This window comes from Ictidomys tridecemlineatus, chromosome 11 (genome assembly GCF_052094955.1).
Source record: "Ictidomys tridecemlineatus isolate mIctTri1 chromosome 11, mIctTri1.hap1, whole genome shotgun sequence".
Taxonomy (NCBI): domain Eukaryota; kingdom Metazoa; phylum Chordata; class Mammalia; order Rodentia; family Sciuridae; genus Ictidomys; species Ictidomys tridecemlineatus.
The window spans coordinates 31,603,347-31,610,169 of record NC_135487.1 but is presented as its reverse complement, the minus strand read 5'-3'; positions in this window follow the sequence as shown (position 1 = coordinate 31,610,169).

The following is a 6,823-nucleotide window of genomic DNA, read 5'->3' as shown; positions in this document are numbered from 1 at the left end:
GCTAAGTCACTAAAGCTGTCCTTAAACTTATAATACTCCTGCCCAGTATCTTGAGTCTCTGATTACAGACACACACCACTGTGTTCAGCTGACTTTAGGTTCTTTAAAATTAAATCTGAATGCTAAAATGTTTACCAAAATAACTAAAAGTATACAATTCAAGTGTATAGTTTCAAAACTAGTAGAGGAAAAATGCAATGAGAGAAAACTTTTAACTAAATCCAAAATGAGGCAAAAAGTGCTGTGATGGAGCCATCTTTTACTTGCTCCTGAAAGTTAAATTTTCAGGAATTTTGTGAACCAGTTGTTACATAGCCACCATTGGAAATTAAAAGAGATACCTTAAAATTAAATAAATCAAATATATTAAAAGCAATGGTAATAAATACTCAAAACTTACCACTTCATAATTTCTTAAGTATTATCTGGGCTCTTGAGGTTATTTACATTGTCAGGTGGGAATACTTTATAATGGCGTGCTACTGCTCAGTCTTTCCAAACTGCCTGTTCAGTAATGTTACATTGGTAGTTTGTAAGGCACCATAATGGGAGTAATTTTGCAAACACTACAAATCAGGGTCTGACTTACTATTTTGTTCATTATTTAGGCACAAGGAGATGATGGGAAAAATATTAATAAGGAAGGGTCTCTCTAAGCTGTGGAGGCTGGCCTCAAACTTGTGATCCTCCTGTCTCAGTCACCTGCATTGTTGAGACCATGCCGTGCACCATAGCACCTGAATCCATTTGTAAATATGTTTAGTCATTCATTTCTATCAGGATGGGCTCATGAATATTTATTTTTATTTGGGTTATAATCCAATACCATTTTTCTTATATTTTTGCTCAAGCTTTTCTAACCTTAGCCTTTAAGAGCTCTTTCATTTGATTCCCGTGTCCTTTTGATATATCCTCATCACTTTTTAAGCACATTTAAAAAAAAATTTTAATTGTAGTTGAACACAATACCTTAATTTTATTTATTTATTTTCATGTGGTGCTGAGGATCTAACCCAGGGCCTCACAAATGCTAGGCGAGCGCTCTACCCCTGAGCCACAACCCCAGCCCTAAGCACATCTTTACTTTATAGCCCTACAAGATAATCAGGCTCATCTTTAGTCATCTATTTCCTTATAGAGATTTGATTTCTTTTACTGGAGAAAGGCATTGATCTGGGTGCTAAATGTGCTCTCTCTGTCATTTCTTCTAGGTCCCCTTAGCTGAGAGAGTAAGAAAACGTGTATACCTGTGTGAATACATACACATGTGTGTGTATATATATAAATGTGTGTGCTTATGTGTGTGTGTGTGATATATGTAAACATATGTATCTTTATTTGTAACTGTGTGTATCGTTATCACTAAATGAGTAAGAAGAGGTTGTAAAATTGACAAGATGATGGAAGAAAAAAATAGAATCATAGCCAGGCATGGTAGTGCACACCTGTAATCCCAGAGGTTCAGGAGGCTGAGACAGGAGACTCACAAGTTTGAAGCCAGCAACAGTAATTTAGCAAGGCCCTAAACAACTTAGTGAGACCCTGTCTCAAAATAAAAAATAAAAAGGGCTGAGGATGTGGCTTAGTGGTTAAGCACCCCTGGGTAAAAAAAAAAAAAAAAAAAAAAATCATAAAAATAATTGGTCCCAAAGAAGGCAAGGACAGAGAGATAAAGGAATAAAAACTAGGTAAAACAAATAGAAAAACAAAGAGCAAGATGGTAGACTTAAACATAGGGAGTCAGAAAAAATTTAGGGCGACAGTTGCCTCTCCACATTCACTGTCTGCCCTTGCTCCTTGCAGCTCAGGGTGCTAGCCTGCAAGGACTGTGCCAATAGGTTCCTTGCCTCTGGCTTCTTGTTGAGCTCAGCATTGCAGATCCCCAGAGGGAGATCTTCCTTAGAGCTCTACGCGGGCTGTCTGTGTCCTCTGACCAACAGTTGTTCTTTCTCTCCAATTGTCCCACTGTACAGAAATTTCATTTTGGATTCAAGAAACCATCTAAATTCTTCATTCTTTCAGTAACTCTGAGGTTATTAGTTCTGGATCATGACTTTATCCCATGTGGGTCCCCTCTATCTGTCCAGGTCTTCATAAGTAGTGCCTGCATAAAATCTTTCGTGAATTATAATAATTTCAATGTACCATCTGTTTCCTATTTGAACTTGGAATGATATCGTAATTATGGAATCAGGAAATAATCCCTTGAAATGGGATTCTGGAATTCAGAAGTTCATAATGTGAGGAACACAGTGATAATCTTGCTGGGAATGAGTTAGGAAATGGGTAATCCATGGCACGAGTGACATCACTGTTGCTCAGATTATCCACGGTGGGAGCATGTGATGAAATGCAGGTGAAGAGCAAGACATTCCAAGATCAGGTGGCTCTGGAACTTACTTGCTATGGCGACAACAGTGATTATAAAACAACAAAACCAAATGGATTCTGTTTACCATCCCAAAATGTTTATATAGGGGAAAAGAAAAAAATAAAAGCTATGAAAATACAATTAAAAAGACAATGGAAAACCAGAACACTATGGTGGCATTGAAGGAGGCCCTTATTTTCCAGTAATTGCAAAATAACCATGCTAAGAAGCAAGACCAGTGCCTGATTTTAGGGCTATAAATTTGCAGCACCAATTAAATGCTTAACACCAATAAATCTCTTAGGCTGAGACAAGGCTATTGAGAGAAGTGGGACTCTAAGCTATAGGAAGGGGATACATGATACCTCCAGAAATGATGAGATGGGGCTGAGAACTTTGAACCTCATGCTTCTCTGAACTTCTTACTCTGATGGAATTCTCTCTCTCCTCTTCATATGGAGTCTTAGAATATTTGTACCCAGGGAAGTTGGCTCACAAGCTGAGGTTAATGCTCCTCAGATCCTATCTGCTTTGCTCTGATCACTCTCAGGCTCCAGAAGGAGATGGGTGATAGACTTAAGGAGTTCTAAATCCCTGACAAGGTGCATAGTCAAGAATCTAGGGAAAATGAGTTGATGAAATAGATGGCAGGGTATTAGACAGGTATTCTCCCAATATGGTCCCTGGACCAACAGTATCAGTATCACCTGAAAACTTAGATCTATACAATTCAAACTTGTGGAGTTGGGCCCAGGAATTTGGGGTTTCCTAAGCCCTTCAAGTGATTTTGATTCATACTAAAGTTTGAGAACCACAGATGTAATAGATCCATGGTTTCCCCCTTTTCCTGAGTCTTCAGAAACTTCCTATATAGCATTGCTTCTGACAGCTGTGATCCCAGAGGAGAAGCACTGGCATTACCTAAGATCTTGTTAGAAAATGCAGAATCTTGGACCCTGCCCCAGACTTACCAAGGCAGATTCTGCATTTAAAAAGATCCTTATGTGATTGACATGCATGTTGAAGCTAGAAAAGCCGTGTTCTGCTGCAGTGGTTCTCAAATTTCACCTTGTATTAGAATTGCCACACTTTGAGAACCACTGTACTGTGCAAACCTGCTCATCTCTGCCTAATGATAGCCCACAGGAAGGCCTGGAGGAATCCCTCACCAAGGCATTAAGAAATCCTTGAAGAGCTCTAGGGAGATTGTCATCATAGACTGGAGATGACAGTTGAAGATAATGCAAAGGAGTTGGGTTCTTTGATTTCAAAGGGAATAATGGGAAAAAGCAGCTAGGTGACTGACTGACTTGATGAGGTAAGCCCTGTGACAGTAAGCCACAGCTACAGAGTGGCAATCAGAGTGTTTCAATTTACATGGAATAGTGGCAAGGAATTCTAAAAATGAAACATTTGGGCGGCCTGCTATTTGATAAATATAGATGAAAAATGCAGTTTCTTGGTAGAGACTGGAGGTAGACTCATGGTCTCTTTTATCCAATTTCCAGATCTAAGTCAGTTCATAGACTCAGAGACCCTTAAACAAAGAAGAACCCATCAACAAGTCCACAGATGTACACTGTGTGTACAAAGCCTGCTCTGGAATGACCTGCAGCCATGAATCAGGATACCTGTACCAGTGGAAGGGAAGTACTAGACTTTCCCAAGGTTAACAGATAATAGGCTCTGCACTCACTTCCATCAGGAAAAATGATCCTGGTTCCAATGAAAAGAAGTTCTCTTTCTTAGGTTGGTGATGAATACTGATTGCCAGAGAAAATTGTGTTACATTGCACAATAGAGGCACAAGCCTTGTTTTTAGGATTCTTAGTTCTCTCCTGCTCTAAGTCCTGGTCAGTGGAAAACTGACAGTTCAAAAATGTTAAGACTCCCAAAGACTCAGATCCTTCAAGAATAAAAGTTTGGGGGCTGGGGATGTGGCTCAAGCGGTAGCGCGCTCTCCTGGCATGCATGCGGCCCAGGTTCGATCCTCAGCACCACATACCAACAAAGATGTTGTGTCCGCCGAGAACTAAAAAATAAATATTAAAAATTCTTTCTCTCTCCTCTCTTATTCTCTCTTTTTTTTTTTGAGAGAGGAGAGAGAGAGAGAGAGAGAATTTTTTTTTTAATATTTATTTTTTAGTTCTCGGCGGACACAACATCCTTGTTGGTATGTGGTGCTGAGGATCGAACCCGGGCCGCACGCATGCCAGGCGAGCATGCTACCGCTTGAGCCACATCCCCAGCCCTCTTATTCTCTCTTTAAAAAAAAAAAAAAAGAATAAAAGTTTGGAACTGGGGCATGGTGTATGCCAGTAATCCCAGTAACTCAGGAGGCTGAGGCAGGAAGATCTCAAGTTTGAGGCTAGCCTCTGCAATTTAGCTAGATCCTGTCTCAAAAAATACAAAAGGCTGGAAATGTTGCCCAGTGGTAGAATGCCCTTGGGTTTAATCCCCAGTACCACACAGAAGAAAAGGAAGGAAGGAAGGAAGGAAGGAAGGAGGGAGGGAGGGAGGAAGGGAGGGAGGAAAGAAAGAAAAAAAAGAAAATTAGTAGTTTGCTTCATCCCATCAAGTACAGAATGCATCCAGCCGAGGTGCTGGATGACAATGGGAACCTGGGTAGAATTATGAAAGGCAGTGGTGATCACCTGTTTAGGCTCCTTTACCAGCTGTAGAAATGGGGACTGTCAAAATCCGTATTTCATGTTACTTTATGTTTACTCCCTGTGTTAGTTTCTAATGCTATCTAATGAATTACCATAAGTTGAGAGGCTTAAAGCAATACCCACTTATTAGCACACGCTTTGTAGGTCAGAAGTCCAGGCATGGCGTAAGCAGCTGGTTCTCTGCTCAGTTTCACAAGGCTAAAATCAAGGTGTGGGATGGGCTGCTGCATTCCCATTTGGACTTCACAGTTCTTTTCCTAACTCATGTGGTTGAGCCTGGATTCAGTTCCCTGTAGTTCCCTAGAAGAGTGAGGCTCCCATTGCTTTGCTGGTTGTGAGCCAGGGGCTGCTCAGTTCCTAGAAGCCACCCACATTCCTTGACACATGGGCCTCTCCATCTTCAAAGCCACCAATGAAGAATTCCTCATATATCAAACTTTGAATCTCTCTCACCAGGCAGAGCCTAGATCCTCTGAAGAAATCACCTGATTAGGGTAGTCTGACCCGGGGCAACCTCTCAGTAACGGATCTGGGAACTTTATTACATTGACAAAGTTCCTTCACAGAAATCCCTTGATTAGGGTTTTACTAAGTAACAGGGAGAAGGTGTGCATACTCCAGGAGGCAGGGATTTGGAGAGGCTACCTTCAGGTTCCATCCAGCCTACCTTTCCTCACTATTACCCAATTCAAGGAACCAGTGGTTCTGCTTTAAGTTTCAGGAGAGATTGTGCCAGGTTGAGATTGCTTGATAAAATGGTAGCCAATGGGCCTTTGTCTGTCCCCTTTGATGAGGACACCACCTTACAGAGGGAGGAAAAGGCGGAACTGTGCCAGATCTACTCTGTTTGTGCCTCCCGATCTCTTTTCTTCCTCTCTGGCTGCCCCAGTAGATGGATCTACGTTGGGTACGTCACTGGGTTCTCTTGACCTTGGCCTCTGCTTGGTTTATCTCGTAGGGAGGCCTAGCAGGAGTGGGGAGAGTAAGGTCAGGGCATTTGTTTCTAGGCTTCCTCCCTGTAATCTGACCTCAGGCTCCCTGTGTTCTTCAGTTCAGGGCCCTTCCTCCTCTCAGGGCAGCCATTCCTACCTGGCCCTCTCCCCCTGGTTTCAGCCCCCCATCTCACCCTTCACCCTTTTGGGCCTCAGAGGCCTTGGGTTGCTGTAGGATCTCACATATCTCCACTACATCCTGCCCACACCTTCACCAAGAGCCCCATTATTAAATCTCCTGAATTATCCTAATTTGAATGTGCCATCTGTTTTCTGTTTGGATTCTGACTGATACAAGACAGGCACAGGAGTGCGGCAGATGGAGATACAAATATTACTTTTATTACCATCAAAACTGATACTGGACAATATGGCCTCGGTCTGCTAGGCAAGCATGTTTGCTAATACGTGACCTCGCAGGTCAGCCCTGCGAGGGTTACCCCTGTGAAGCCCACAGGCAGGAAGGGACAGAGCAGGATGTGTGATTTTTTTTTTTTTTTTTTTAATGAAGAGGGAGGACATAACTGAGCCGAGCATTTCAACCGCTTTCTGCCGAAGTCACCAGCGAAGTCACCAGCCAGTTGAGTCAGTCCCCAGCCCCAGGGGAAAAACCGAGAAGTTGGGGGCAAGAGGCAGGAGACTTATCTTGAAAGGGCTCCTTTTACATGGGATTGTGAAGCTGGACAACATTTTGAATAGCGAATAACACTTTTAAAAAGTTAAACAAACCAACAAATACAAATAAAAACAACAACAACAAAAACAAACCCTGGGCACAGAAGCACATG